The sequence below is a fragment of the Pelophylax lessonae genome (assembly GCF_965119305.1).
Source record: "Pelophylax lessonae genome assembly, chromosome: 5".
Taxonomy (NCBI): Eukaryota; Metazoa; Chordata; class Amphibia; order Anura; family Ranidae; genus Pelophylax; species Pelophylax lessonae.
This window is the reverse complement of record NC_138772.1, coordinates 69,817,462-69,833,378: the sequence shown is the minus strand read 5'-3', so window position 1 is coordinate 69,833,378 and position 15,917 is coordinate 69,817,462.

The following is a 15,917-nucleotide window of genomic DNA, read 5'->3' as shown; positions in this document are numbered from 1 at the left end:
AAATCTTCAGAAGTATGAGATGAACCCCAAAAATTGGAAAGGTGTATCTCACACGTACCAACACAGACTATCCCACAATTTAATTGTTTATACCCAAAGGTTTTTATTAAATAGCGGAATTGAAAATATTATCAAAAAAAGTGTATGTATCTCACACGTACAGAACCACACTAGGCCCCAATTACTATTTTTTGTACCCCTAAAAGGCAGGGTGAGGAGTAGGAGGAGTATGGAACAGGCAGCACCCTCAAATCTTCAGAAGTATGAGATGAACCCCAAAAATTGGAAAGGTGTATCTCACACGTACCAACACAGACTATCCTGCAATTTAATTGTTTATACCCAAAGGTTTTTATTGAATAGCGGAATAGAAAATATTATCAAAAAAAGTGTATGTATCTCACACGTACAGAACCACACTAGGCCCAATTACTATTTTTTGTACCCCTAAAAGGCAGGATGAGGAGTAGGAGGAGTACGGAACAGGCAGCACCCTCAAATCTTCAGAAGTATGAGATGAACCCCAAAAATTGGAAAGGTGTATCTCACACGTACCAACACAGACTATCCCGCAATTTAATTGTTTATACCCAAAGGTTTTTATTGAATAGCGGAATAGAAAATATGATATAAAATTGGTGTGATTTATCAATAGCACATGTGAACAGCAGTGTCTTATATCATTCAGCTCTGCTGCAGGCTATGGAGGGAAAAAAAAATTCCCCTTTTAAGTGTAATTTTTAACTAGATTAGTACAGACTATGCCACAATTTAATTTTTTTAACCCAAGGCTGTATATTGAATAGTGGAATAGAAAAAAGTGTATCAATTTTTGAAACCACTCAATAATAGCACATGTGAACACTGAACACAGCAGTGTATGATCAGAGTCAGCACAGCACAGAAGGAAAAATGCTGCACACAGTGACTGATAGAAAAATACTTTTCTCCCTCCTCCTCAGTGGGCAAAAAAGATTGTGTTCACTGCACCCCACACACAGCAAAATCGATGTGGACCACTGACACCTGCCTATCTCCAGCCTCTCCCTAAAAGGATTGATAAGATCGGTCACTGCAAACCCCCCCCCCCCACACAGCAAAATCGATTGTAGAAAACTGACCCTAAAAATCAGCAGCCTCGCCCTAAAAGGATTGATAAGATCTGTCACTGCAAAACCCCCCACACAGCAATATCGATTGTAGAACACACTGACCCTAAAAATCAGCAGCCTCGCCCTAAAAGGATTGATAAGATCGGTCACTGCAAACCCCCCCCCCCACACAGCAAAATCGATTGTAGAAAACTGACCCTAAAAATCAGCAGCCTCGCCCTAAAATGCCCTACAACTCGCCCTGCCTAACACACTCCGACCTGTCCCTCAATTCTATCCGGACACAAATGAATTTTGCCTGTCTGTCCCTAATCAGCAGCCAGCACGTATGATGTGTGCTCTGTCCCTGAACTACACAGCTGAATGACGCCGCAGCGGCGCTGGCTCGAACTTATAAAGATTTGGTCACATGCTTCAGATGGCCAATCACAGCTACTAATACATTTGTAGGCATGGCTGGGATGGCTTAAGGCACACCAGTTAAACGCTTGTTGATTGGCTGTTGAAAGCCCGCCATGAAAAGCGCGCCAATGCATACAAAACCTGGAAATAAAATGACGTTCGGGTAACAAAAATCCAATTATTCGGTACGAACACGAATAATACAGTCCGTGTTCGCTCAACCCTACTCACTAACAGATCCTGCTCTCTGGTAGGCAGAGCATAATATAGATTTACCTGCAATCCTTCTGGTAAGCAGACAGGACTCAAAACTATACTTTCTCTCTAGCACCTACCTAGGAGGGTGCTACATCTATGTAACTCTATAAATAAAATAAATACTGTGTAATAAAAAAAGGAAGGATTGCAGCTGTGAACATTGTCAGCCACAGTGAAATAATCATGTTTAGAATTGCCATAATTAGTTCCCAAGCCACAAATGTATTGGCAGAATAGCTGAAATGTGTTGAATGTTTCTAATCTTATGTTTTAAATCATATATACTCACGTACAGTACATCATTGTTTGGCTTTTACAGTCCTTAGGGTTCTTTTTCAATTTTTTTAAATGAATCATCAGCAAAAAAAAAAAAAAATAATATCAGTTACAATGTTAACTTCCATCAAATGGTCTGCAGAAGCCTTAAAGAGTGCACAGTACACCCTGCCCTTCATACACCCACCATCCCTGGGGGGCATTCTACAGAGTCAGGCAATTACAGTCTATGGAACTGTCGGTGTGTATTTGCCAACATGTTGGATGATGCTTGTATGCTTACAAATGTGAATAAAACAGTTATAAAGGCAATAATCCTCTGTGCTGCCCTTTTTAGATACAGTGGGAGAAGAAGGATGACCGTTCAAGGAGACAGCTAGAGAAATTGAAGTTTAATCTGCTTATATTTGACCTTCCCTGGTTCCCTTCTCCCTTCATTAAAATGCTAATCAAATGTTTAAATAAATTATTTCTGTTTATTAGATATGTTGCACATATGATGAATAATTATATTAGGTTTTTTGATGGAGGGTGTCAATTTGTTGATACTTTGAACATACCTTATGTCAGGGGTAAGCAACTTTTCAGATGTTCAAAAAAGCTTCCAATAAAAAAATGGCATGAAGAACACACAGGGGGAGAATTACTAAAACTGTAGCATGCAAAATCTGGTGTAGCTCCGCATAAAAGCCAATCTGATTCCAGGTTTTAATGTCAAAGTGGTTATTAAACCACTATTGTATAAGCATGCTATCCTCTCTGTTATATAACGCTATATGTCCCTGTGCCTGTGTTGTATAAAAAAGATGGAGATTATACCTTATATCAAAGCATCTCCCGGCGCTCACGTGACTCCTCGGCTCTCTCCTCTGCCCGACTGACAGCTATAGCGGGCAGGGCCGAGCACTGCCACTGACTTCAGCTGGGGAGGAGAGAGGGGAGAGATCCAAGGAGTCACTTGAGCTCATGGAAACGCTTTGATATAAGGTATAATCTGCATCTTTTTTTAAGACATCACAGGCACAGGGACACATAGCGTTATATAACAGAGAGGACGGCATGCTTATGCAGGTCCCTCTCAAAAAATTAGCATATTGTGATAAAGTTCATTATTTTCTGTAATGTACTGATAAACATTAGACTTTCATATATTTTAGATTCATTACACACAGCTGAAGTAGTGCAAGCCTTTTATTGTTTTAATATTGATGATTTTGGCATACAGCTCATGAAAACCCAAAATTCCTATCTCAAAAAATTAGCATATCATGAAAAGGTTCTCTAAACAAGCTATTAACCTAATCATCTGAATCAACTTATTAACTCTAAACACCTGCAAAAGATTCCTGAGGCTTTTAAAAACTCCCAGCCTGGTTCATTACTCAAAACCGCAATCATGGGTAAGACTGCCGACCTGGCTGCTGTCCAAAAGGCCATCATTGACACCCTCAAGCAAGAGGGTAAGACACAGAAAGAAATTTCTGAACGAATAGGCTGTTCCCAGAGTGCTGTATCAAGGCACCTCAGTGGGATGTCTGTGGGAAGGAAAAAGTGTGGCAGAAAACGCTGCACAACGAGAAGAGGTGACCGGACCCTGAGGAAGACTGGGGAGAGGGAAATGCCAAAATGCCTAAAGTCCAGTGTCAAGTACCCACAGTCAGTGATGGTCTGGGGTGCCATGTCAGCTGCTGGTGTTGGTCAACTGTGTTTTATCAAGGGCAGGGTCAATGCAGCTAGCTATCAGGAGATTTTGGAGCACTTCATGCTTCCATCTGCTGAAAAGCTTTATGGAGATGAAGATTTCATTTTTCAGCACGACCTGGCACCTGCTCACAGTGCCAAAACCACTGGTAAATGGTTTACTGACCATGGTATTACTGTGCTCAATTGGCCTGCCATCTCTCCTGACCTGAACCCCATAGAGAATCTGTGGGATGTTGTGAAGAGAAAGTTGAGAGACGCAAGACCCAACACTCTGGATGAGCTAAAGGCCGCTATCGAAGCATCCTTGGCCTCCATAACACCTCAGCAGTGCCACAGGCTGATTGCCTCCATGCCACGCCGCATTGAAGCAGTCATTTCTGCAAAAGGATTCCCGACCAAGTATTGAGTGCATAACTGAACATAATTTTTTGAAGGTTGACTTTTTTTGTATTAAAAACACTTTTCTTTTATTGGTCGGATGAAATATGCTAATTTTTTTAGATAGGAATTTTGGGTTTTCATGAGCTGCATGCCAAAATCATCAATATTAAAACAATAAAAGGCTTTCACTACTTCAGTTGTGTGTAATGAATCTAAAATATATGAAAGTCTAATGTTTATCAGTACATTACAGAAAATAATGAACTTTATCACAATATGCTAATTTTTTGAGAGGGACCTGTACTATAGATATGTAGCACTGTCCCCGTAGAGCTTGCTGTGTGATGACTTGTTGGGCCTCCTCTGATTACCTGCAGACAGTCACTTAGGGACAGTTCACACATCCATCCTTACTCCCAATGGCTGGTTACTCAATAAACAGTCCAGGGGTTTGGTTTTTGATATTTATTGTGGAACTTGGATGGGAGAAGGGAATAGTGGGATACTCCAACTGTAACTATTTACAGTTGATAACGACAACTCTCACTTGGCCTCACCAGGTTACTTGTGGAAGCAGACACACTGCTTTAACCATACTGCCACTTGTATGTAAGGGGTTAAGTCTTCTTGCTCTCTCTCCAGCAACAGACTTGATGAACTACATCATCTTCATGACACTCTCTAGCATCCCATTTACTGACACCCGTCCACTGACTCTTCTAGCTGAAGGGATGGCCCCCCTCAGGACAGGCTCCTTGACATAGATCTGTACTCACTGTATGCAGAATGAGATCCTTCCAGCGTCTCCCTTCCAGTCAGCTCTGCAGGATCTCTGGGTTTAGTTCCTCTCTAACTCTTAGGCCCTCAGGTCGACCGCCTGAGGCTGCATGGCAACTTTTACATTGGAGGGGCAGCTGCCCCCTCACTCCAGGACTCAGCTCTCCAGCTGAAAGACCCAGCGCACATGTGCCCTTGGCATTTATACAGTATCTCAGCATGCACCGAGGCACTTTCCTCTGCCAATCACCAGGGCTGTACAAAATGCCTGTGCACTCATCTGGCAGGTTTCCTCCCACTGTCCAATATGCCTCCCTATTGGACCATTATGAAACACTTCAGACAAACTTTACTTGGCAGTCTTTCTGGTAAAGAGAAAAAGATCCAAAACTATACTCTCTCTCTAGCACCTACCCAAAAGTGTGCTACAGATTTGAAAGCAGCAGGAGGGGAGGATCATAGGGTGGACTGAGCTGGCAGGCAGGCAGGGGAGGGGGGAGGAGGACAGAGGAAGGCACAGGAGAGCAGAGAGGAGAACTTCGGATGGCGGAGGCACGTAAACTGACCATGGTGTCAGAGGTGTGCGGGCTGGAGCTGGTGTGGTCGGGGATGGGGGGGGGGGGTATGGTGTGTCCCCCCCGGCCCATGGAGCACCAGCCGCCACTGCAGCAATGCCAAATTCATGTTCCGTGTTACAGACAGCTGTGTCATCAGCAAAAAGACAAACCTTGCACAACAAACCGTTAGTTATATCACTTACATAGAGATTTAATAGAACGGGATCTAGTACAGAGCCTTGTGGTACACCACTAATGACTGCTCTATGTTCTGAGTGAACTCTATTTACAACTACACTCTGGTATCTCTTCTTTAGCCAACTGTACTGCATATCCACTGAATCACCCAAGGGTTAAAATAGAACTATGGGCAAAACTTTTTTTTTTTCATTTTGGAGTAAGGGATGGTTATAACCCCTGTCAGATTTTGTTTTCGCCATCTATGTCCCATTGTGGAGATTTCCCTTCACTTCCTGTCCCATAGCCAAACAGGAAGTGGGATGAAATCCATGCAAATTAGGGGAATTCCTGGGGGATCCTCAGGTCACCACAACTAGTGTCCCCATTGGAAGATTTCCCCTCTATTACTGTCCTGGGGACAACCCAAAATTTGGGATTGTCTTTTACTTTCAATGATACTGGTAAACAGGACAAAGAGAGAGTGCATTTCCTTAATGGGGACACAGACAGAAATAAAAACTTACAGGTGTTCTAACCCCTTTCCACTCTATCTAAAGCTTAAAAACTTTAAGTCCTAGCTTGAGAAAGAGAAGGGTTTAATCCTAGCCTGAGAAAGAGAGAAAAATGATGACAAAAGAGATTGACACCCTCAGCTCTATTCCTGTGAGCTGTGTGGAGGGGGGTGTGTCCCATGCTCCAATCATCTCTCAGAGCTCTTCTCACTGAGCTCTGCAGAGTGTAACTTCAGTTCCCTGCCCCTTTTTCCGGAGGCTCAGGCAAGCTTTATAAATTCAGCACTTTGAACATATGTAGAGGAGAGAAGACCGCAAATAAACAGGTAGAGCTTATGTAGGAGGATTTGTTAAACCTCTGTGTTTTCTCTAAAGGCCAGTCAGTTTAATGGGTAAATGTAAGGACTTGCAACCACTTTAACTGAGACAGCTTCCATCCCCACCTTCCATCCAGAACTATGCTGCCTCCTGCTCTCTGCTCTGCTGTAAACATGAGAGCAGCAGAGGCTAGGGGGAAGCAGAGCCCTGTTCACAGTCTACCTGTCGGCTGCCCGTGGACAACCGGTAGATCCTGACTGACGGCTTGCCGGCCCCTGCCTTATGTCACTGGGTCTCTGTGCTTCTCCATACAATGCAGGCAGATCATAGCTGGTGGGAGAGTGTTGTACATAGCTTCATAAAAACATCACAGCACCCTGCCTCAGTACTCCTCTAAAGAGCCCTTAGCCCTGATACAAATAGTGGTCTGGGTCTGGGGAGGAATTATGCAAATATCAAAAAGCCTTGATGGGCATATTTCAGTCTGGAGGAGTGGGCATTCCTAAGCAGATTATATTTGCATGCAGACCGCCCTAGCTGACAACCACAGGGCAGGGATATATTGCTGAATTATGGTAGAGAGAGTTCAGAGAGAGTTTCTAAAGCATTTAAGCTATGGTTGGTCTTCTTTACCCAGCTCCAACTATAACTAAAATATCACTTTAAAGTAGAACTAAGGTCAGATAGTCAGACTCTCTATTTGTATTTCCAGGAGGGTCAAAGAAGCTTCCAAGTCCACTAGTTCACAGTGTATGTGTTGGTTTACCTCTCAGGCCTATAGACTGAAAGGAAAGGCTCCACCTTTTTAGGTGACGGTTCATTCTACCAGAAGTGTAGGTGCCTCCTGGGCTATCTGTCACCAGGCTTCAGTGGTTAATGTCTGCAAAGCCGCAACTTCATCTTCAGTTCCCATTTCACAAAGAGTTTACCAGGTGGATGTGAGAGTCACTTAAGACGGTGCTTTTGGTTGCAGTGTTTTGTGGGCTGCGGAAAAGTTCTTTTTGGCCCGTTTGTGGTTACTGTGGGCCTGATTCATAGTACGGAGAAACGGCTTTTCGGCGGGATTTTGTGAACCGGAGAATTTTTAAGTCTGAAATTGGTATTCAAAGAACGGCGGGCGGAAAATAACGCCAACTGTGAGATTCATTAACCACTTGCCTACAGTGCACTTTCACCCCCTTCCTGCCCAGACCGATTTTCAGCTTTCAGCGCTCTCACACTTTGACTGAGAATTACTCAGTCATGCAACACTGTACCCATACAAAAATTGTGTCCTTTTCTTCACACAAATAGAGCTTTCTTTTGATGGTATTTGATCAATACTGGGTTTTTTATTTTTTGTGCTATAAATAAAAAAAGACTGAAAATATCGTGAAAAAAACGAATTTTTCTTTGTTTCTGTCATAAAATTTTGCAAATTAGTCATTTTTCTTCACAAATTTTGGCCAAAATTTATAATGCTACTTATCTTTGGTAAAAAAAAACCCAAATAAGTGTGTATTATTTGGTCTTTGTGAAAGTTATAGAGTCCACAAGTTATGGTGCTATTCATTGAAAATTGATCACACTTGATCACACCTGATGTACTGAAGGCCTATCTCATTTCTTGAGACACTAAAAGGTCAGGAAAGTACAAATACCCCCCAAATGATCCCTTTTTGGAAAGTAGACATTCCAAGGTATTTAATAAGGGGCATGATGAGTTTTTTGAAGTTGTAATTTTTTCCCACAATGCTTTGCAAAATGAAGATTTATTTTTTTTTATTTTTTATTTTTTACAAATTGCCGTATTAACAGGTTATTTCTCTCACACAGCACATGTATACTTGCAACTACACCCCAAAACACATTCTACTACTCCTCCTGAGTATGGCGATACCACATGTGTGAGACTTTTTCACAGCCTGGCCACATACAGAGGCCTAACATCCGAGTAGCAGCGTCCGGCATTCTAGGAGCACAAATTACACATATCATTTCCTGACAACCTATCGCACTTTTGAAGGCCCTGGAGCACCAGGACAATGGAAACCCCCATAAAATGACCCCATTTTGGAAAGCAAACAGCCCAACGTATAATTTTTGAGGCATAATTAGTCTTTTGAATATGTCATTTTTTTCCACAAGTTTTTGGAAAATGTGGAAAGAAAATGAAAACACATTTTTTTTACACAAAGCTGTCCATTTATGCAATATTTCTAACACATCGCATGTACATAGCAAAACTTGCACCCCAAAATACATTCTGCTATTCCTCCTGAGTATGGCGATACCACATGTGTAACACTTTTTCACAGCCTGGCCACATACATAGGCCTAACATCCAAGTAGCGCTTTACACAAAGTTGTCCATTTATCCACTTTAAGACTGGGCCTATTTTTGACACTTGGTGTTTACAAGCTAAAATCATTTTTTTTGCTAGAAAACTACTTTGAACCCCCAAACATTATATATTTTTTTTTAGCAGAGACCCTAGAGAATAAAATGGAGATCGTTGCAATATTTTTTATCACACCATATTTGCGCAGCAGTCTTCCAAATGCGATTTTTTTGAAAAAAATTCACTTTTTTTAACTAAAAAATAAGAAAACAGTAAATTTAGCCCAATTTTTTTCCATAATGTGAAAGATAATGTTACGCTGAGTAATTAGATACCCAACATGTCATGCTTCAAAATTGCGCATGCTCACAGAATGGCGCCAAACATTGGTACTTAAAAATCCCCATAGGCAACATTTTAAAAATTTCTGCAGGTTACTAGCTTAGAGTTACAGAGGAGGTCTAGGGCTCAAATTATTGCACTCGCTCTAACGATCGCGGCGATACCTCACATGTATGGTTTGAACACCGTTTACATATGTGGGCGGGACTTGCGTATGCGTTTGCTTCTGCGCGCGAGCTAACGGGGACAGGGCGCTTTAATTTTTTTTTTTTTTTTTCCTATTTATTTTATTTATTATTTTTTTATTTTTACACAGTTTAAAAAAAAAAAATGTTTTGATCATTTTTATTCCTATTACAAGGAATGTAAACATCCCTTGTAATAGAAATAGGCATGACAGGTCCTCTTTATTGTGAGATCTGGGGTCAAAAAGACCTCACACCTCACAACTACACTAAAAAAGAAAAAAAAAAAAAAAAATTGTTGAAAGAGGAAAAAAAAAAAAGCAAAAAAAAAAAGCGGCCCTTTAAACCGGTTGCTAGGCAACGTCTTTTGACGTAGCTCCGGTCCTCCAAGACCATAGAGTTGAGTGAGGGCCAACTTGCCCTCACTCGACTTCCTGTCTCTGAGGATCCGGGACCGGATAGTTTTCCCCGCTGCCGGCGGGTCCGGTAAGCTGGGAAAACGTCTGGGACGCGGCAGGAGGGGGGGGGCACCTCTTCCCCTGCACCGTAAGGGTAATTCCGCGGCGAATCCGCCACTGGGACCACCCTTATCTGAAAGCCGACCGCCCACCGTTTCAAAAAATACCGGGGTTATGGGGGCTATCTGCTGCCATAACCCCAGTATTTAGCTTTTAATGGCCGACGCATATAGTCGTTAGGCGGTCAGTAAGTGATTGCATGTATATGGCAAACAGGTGACGATGACTGATGGGGTGACAGGTGACGATGACTGATGGGGTGACATGTGACGATGACTGATGGGGTGACAGGTGACGATGACTGATGGGGTGACAGGTGACGATGATTGATGAGGTGACAGGTGACGATGATTGATGAGGTGACAGGTGATGATGATTGATGAGGTGACAGGTGTCGATGATTGATGGGGTGACAGGTGACGATGATTGATGGGGTGACAGATGACAGTCACTGACGGGGTGACATATGACGATGATTGATGGGGTGACAAGTGACAATCACTGATGGGGTGTCAAGTGACGATGACTGATGGGGTGACAGGTGACGATGACTGATGGGGTGACAGGTGATGGTGATTGATGGGGTGACAGGTGACGGGCGATGGTCACTGATGGGTGACAGGTGACGGGCGATGGTCACTGATGGGTGACAGGTGATGGTGCACGGCGGTACTGATGGCAGTCTCTGGTGACCGGTGAACTTTAGGCTGCGTTCACATGTGAGCGTAGCGATCACGGGCAGAATCACTGCGATTCTGCCCGTGATCCAGAAATCATTGCAAATTGCGGGGCGCCTGTGCGTTGCCCGTGATTTGCAATAGCACCCCAAACGCTGTGCGATGTTGCTGCGATTTCCGCCTGCCGAATCGAGGTAACATCACGCAAACAACGCATGATGCTCCAAAGAAACTCTTGTACCTTTTTTGGGCGTCATGCGATGTTTGCGCGATGTTACCGCGATTCGGCAGGCGGAAATGGCGGCAACATCGCACAGCGTTTGGGGTGCTATTGCAAATCAGGGGCAACGCACAGGCGTCCCGCGATTTGCAATGATTTCCGGATTGCGGGCAGAATCGCAGTGATTCTGCCTGCGATCGCTGCGCTCACATGTGAACGTTATGGGTGTCAATTTCTGGGCACTGATGAGGTGACTGTTGGGTGACAGGTGACATTGGGGGGGGGCTGAGGACTGTGTGGGGACCTTTATTTGTGTGATTTTACTTTTTTACATGTGTACAGAGCAGTAACTCACTATTTCTAGCTCTTCTCCCCTCATACTGGAAACTGTATGAGGAGAGAAGAGCTAGTAACAGTCAGTTACTGCTCTGTGTTTACATTTTGTGATCGGCTGTGAATGGATTCACAGCCGATCACATAGTAAACAGTCACTGTCAGTGACTGTTTACTACCGCCGGTGACAGCTGTGTTCCTACGGAACACAGTGCCACCGACATGACCGCGCTGCGCGCTCCCGATCGCGCATGCGCGGTCATCTGGTGGGCGCCTTCATTGTGATCGGCTGTGTCATTGAAACACAGCCGATCACGTGGGAAACAGCCACGCCCATTGGCTGTTTCCCCCCTGCCGGTGACGGGGGGTGTCCCGGGGACACCCCGACACCGGCAGTGCAGGGCGGCGCGCACGCGATCGCGCGCCTGCCCTGCTTAAAGTGCCGCCGTCATATGACGGCGGCCCAGGATAATGGTCGCACCGCTCCGCCGTCATATGACGGCGGGCGGGCGGCAAGCGGTTAAGATCAACTAATGTCAGGACTGGACTTAAAAACAGTCCAGCTAAAAGGTGGACTAATTTATTCAAAATCACAAAATATGGCAGGAAAAAAATAAAAAATGTGTGGGAAATATGTGTTATATGATTTTGAGCTAAACTGCTTTTAAACTGTGTGAAAATGTTAAGTAGAAAAAAAGATATTAATAAAAGTGTAAAATGCAAAAATAGCTCCAGAGTCAATTTCTGGCAGATAGCCCATGTGAGCATGCTCCAAACCAAAAACTAGGCTGAAAATAACGTTTTTGAAAACGTTAGTGGGAGTTTTATTGAATTTGCGGCAAATACCGCCGCAAATTCGCGGTAAAACGGCGCTATTCCGGCGCTAATAAAAATTTTTTTTTTTTTTTTTTTTTTTTTTTTTAAATTTTTTTTTGCACATATCTATGTATGTCTATATATATATATATATATATATATATATATATATATATATATATATATATGAATCACAAAAAAATATATATCTATACATAAATATATATATATATATATATGTGTGTGTGTGTGTGTATATATATATATATATATATATATATATATATATATATAAACACACACACATATATATATATATATATATATATATATATATAGATATATATATATATATATAGATAGATAGATAGATAGATAGATAGATAGATAGATAGATAGATAGATAGATAGATAGATAGATAGATAGATAGATAGATAGATAGATACCCAAAAATAATTATATGTATATATATATATATATATATGTTTTATTTATTGATTTGCCTATGTGTATATATATATATATATATATATGAAAAGGAACACTAACACGGCTCCTCCCCGAAAATTAAACATTGTATATGTGTGAAATTAATATATTTTTGGATTGGTTAGATATAGAATGTAACAATAATATATGTTTTTTTGCATATGTGTGTATATATATATATATATATATATATATATATATATATGCAAAAAACTATATATTATTGTTACTTCCTATATCTAACCAACCCCAAAAATATATTAATTTCACACATATACAATGTTTCATTTTTGGGGAGAAGCCGTATTAGTGTTGCTTGTCATATATAACAACATACAGTTGTAGGTAGTTCAGGGATTCGAACACCCAAATACACTGTTGCAAGGCAGCGGTGCTAACCACTTAACTACCTCAAGCTAATGACATTTTTTTCAAAGCATGTGTGATTTGTACTTTAAAAAAAAAAAAATTATATATATATATATATTCTATTTAGACCCAATTCAAGCTCAAATAATTTTTATTTATTAACATTTTTTGATGGACTAATTGAATCAAACTATATTAATTTTTAGAGCCCATTCACATTAGCGCGACTTGTCAGGCAACTTGTCAGCCTGACAAGTCGCGGTATGTCGGGGTCCATTGAGTAGTACAGGACCCGTTCTAATAGGAGCGACACAAGTCACTCCGACTTAGAAAAAGGGTCCTGTACCACTTTGGGGCGACCTCGGAGCGACTTGCATAGACTTCCAGTATGTGAAGTCTCTGCAAGTCGCAGTGCACAGCGGTGCACGCGACTTCACAGGTCACCCCCCGAAGTCGTGTCGCCTCAATGTGAATGGGCTCTTAAGGTGCCAGTGCATGTATGCTTGGTATAAAGATAACAAGAAACTAAAAAAAAAAAAAAACTCAGAGACCACAATTCCCAAATAATTAACCTAGTTTAGTGAAACTGTATAAAATCAACAAATTTTTAAAAATAATCCTGCATGCTGGAAATTATATATAGGTGTTTAAAACATTTATTTCTGTGAAAAATTTGTATTTTAAACTTAAATTGATAGGCTAAGAAACTATCAGTGGCATATATTATGAAATAAATGTAACAAAGTGATTATGTTTGTGTAAATTGTGTTTTGCAAAAATGTTGCAAATATGTATTGAGCTTGAGCTTGATTAAATAAACTGACCAAAATATCCAAGTGGTTAGCACAGCTGCCTTGCAACAATGTATTTGGGTGTTCAAATCCCTGAACTACCTACAACTGTCTGTTGTTATATATGACAAGCAACGCCCCAAAAATAAAACATTGTATATGTGTGAAATTAATATATTTGTTGAGTGGGGAGCCATATGTGTTGCTTCCTATATAGAGCCACATTACACTCTGAAAAATAGCAGTGTTTCAGCTTGCAAATCTGAGAATTTGCAAATTGATTGAACATATGCAGTGCAACCCCAGAACTCAGAATTCAACAACCCAAAAAAAAAAAAAAAAAAGATATATATATATATATATATATATATATATATATATATAAAAAATTACTACATCAAGTCAACACACATAGGAAATGCTTTGAATAATCTCAGAATGAGCACAAAGTGGCTTTTTTTTATTAAGACTAATGGGCCATACACACTATAAGATTTTCTGAAGATTTTTTCCTTTAGATTTACCAAAACCATATAATATGAGGTCAAACCTAAACACTTTCAATTTGTATGCAATCTGGCAGGCCCTTGCACTACATAGAAAAGGTAAATCTGAAGGAAAAAGTCTTCAGAAAACCTTATAGTGTGTATGGCCATACATGATCCAATTTTCTTACAATTTTCTGTCCAATTTTCTTGAAATTTACCTTCAAGTATGTAGTACAAAGGCCTGCCTAATTGGATACAAGTGAAAGTGTTGTTTAGCTTTGACATCACATTATGTGGTTTGTGGTTAATCTATCAGAAAATTGTACAACAAAAATTGAACATGTATGGCCATACACACTATAAGATTTTCCGAAGACTTTTTCCTTCAGATTTACCTTTTCTATGTAGTGCAAGGGCCTGCAAGATTGCATACAAATTGAAAGTGTTTAGGTTTGACCTCATATTATATGGTTTTGGTAAATCTAAAGGAAAAAGTCTTCAGAAAATCTTAAGCCCCGTACACACGTACTGATCGTCGGCCGAATGATCGGCTGTCTTTTGTCCAGGGCTGTCCTGTCTGTTGAAAACTGCAAAAGACTGCACACTAATTTTGTCGGCCAACAACAGACGACTGCAGAAGTGATGTCATGTGATGGTTAACTTTCCCTGTGTTTTTTCTTTTCTGAGCATGCCCAGTCTTGCAAATCAGCCGATTGTCGGCCGAATTCTGTACTGACTGGCGAACAATCGGCCGTTCTGGTGTTGGCCAAAAAAAATTTTAATGCCTGCACGACAGATTCTGTTCGGCTGAAAATGCGCTGTCGGCTGTCGGAAGCATCATACTAACACGCCTACAATCGGCCGATCGGTCGTCGGCCGAATATTTACGGCCAAAGATCGGTACGTGTGTACGAGGCATTATAGTGTGTATGGCCCATTAAGCTGGCCATACATGTTCAACTTTTGTTGTACAATTTTCTGGTAGATCTACCACAAACCACATAATGTGAGGTCAAAGCTAAAAAACACATTCACTTGTATCTAATTAGGCAGGCCTTTGTACTACATACTTGAAGGTAAATTTCAAGAAAATTGGACAGAAAATTGTAAGAAAATTGGAACATGTATGGCCAGCCTTAAGCCTCGTACACACATACCGATTGTCGGCCGTAAACATTAGGCCGACGACCGATCGGCCGATTGTAGGCTTGTTAGTATGATGCTTCCAACAGCGCATTTTCGGCCGAACAGAATCTGTCGTGCAAGCATTAAAATGTTTGTATGCCGACACCAGAACGGCCGATTGTTCGCCAGTCAGTACAGAATTCGGCCGACAATCAGCAGATTTGCAAGACTGAGCATGCTCAGAAAAGAAAAAACACACGGAAAGTTAACCATCACATGACATCACTTCTGCAGTCGTCTGTTGTTGGCCGACAAAATTTGTGTGCAGTCTTTTGCAGTTTTCAACAGACAGGACAGCCCTGGACAAAAGACGGCCGATCGGTCGGCCGACGATCGGTACGTGTGTACGAGGCATTAGTCTAAATGAAAAAGCCACTTTGTGCTCATGCTGAGATTATTGAAAGCATTTCTTATGTGTGTTGACTTGTAAGAAACTTGGATCATGGACGGCCAGCCAAACACTCATTCATTAGTGAACTGGTGATTTTGGTTTAGGAACCGACAGACCCAATTAATTACTTTGCTGGGCGTTTCCTATACTGGGTGGGTGTAGTTTAACCAAGGTTATATAAAGGGATGTATGAGATCATATCATTTGGCCTGTGGAAGGGCCACAGGTCTTTATGTCCGAATTTGCTTTTGGGGTGGGGGGTTTGCTGGCATGCCTAAAGATCCATATTGCAGTAAGTGTATTCTGTTGGATGA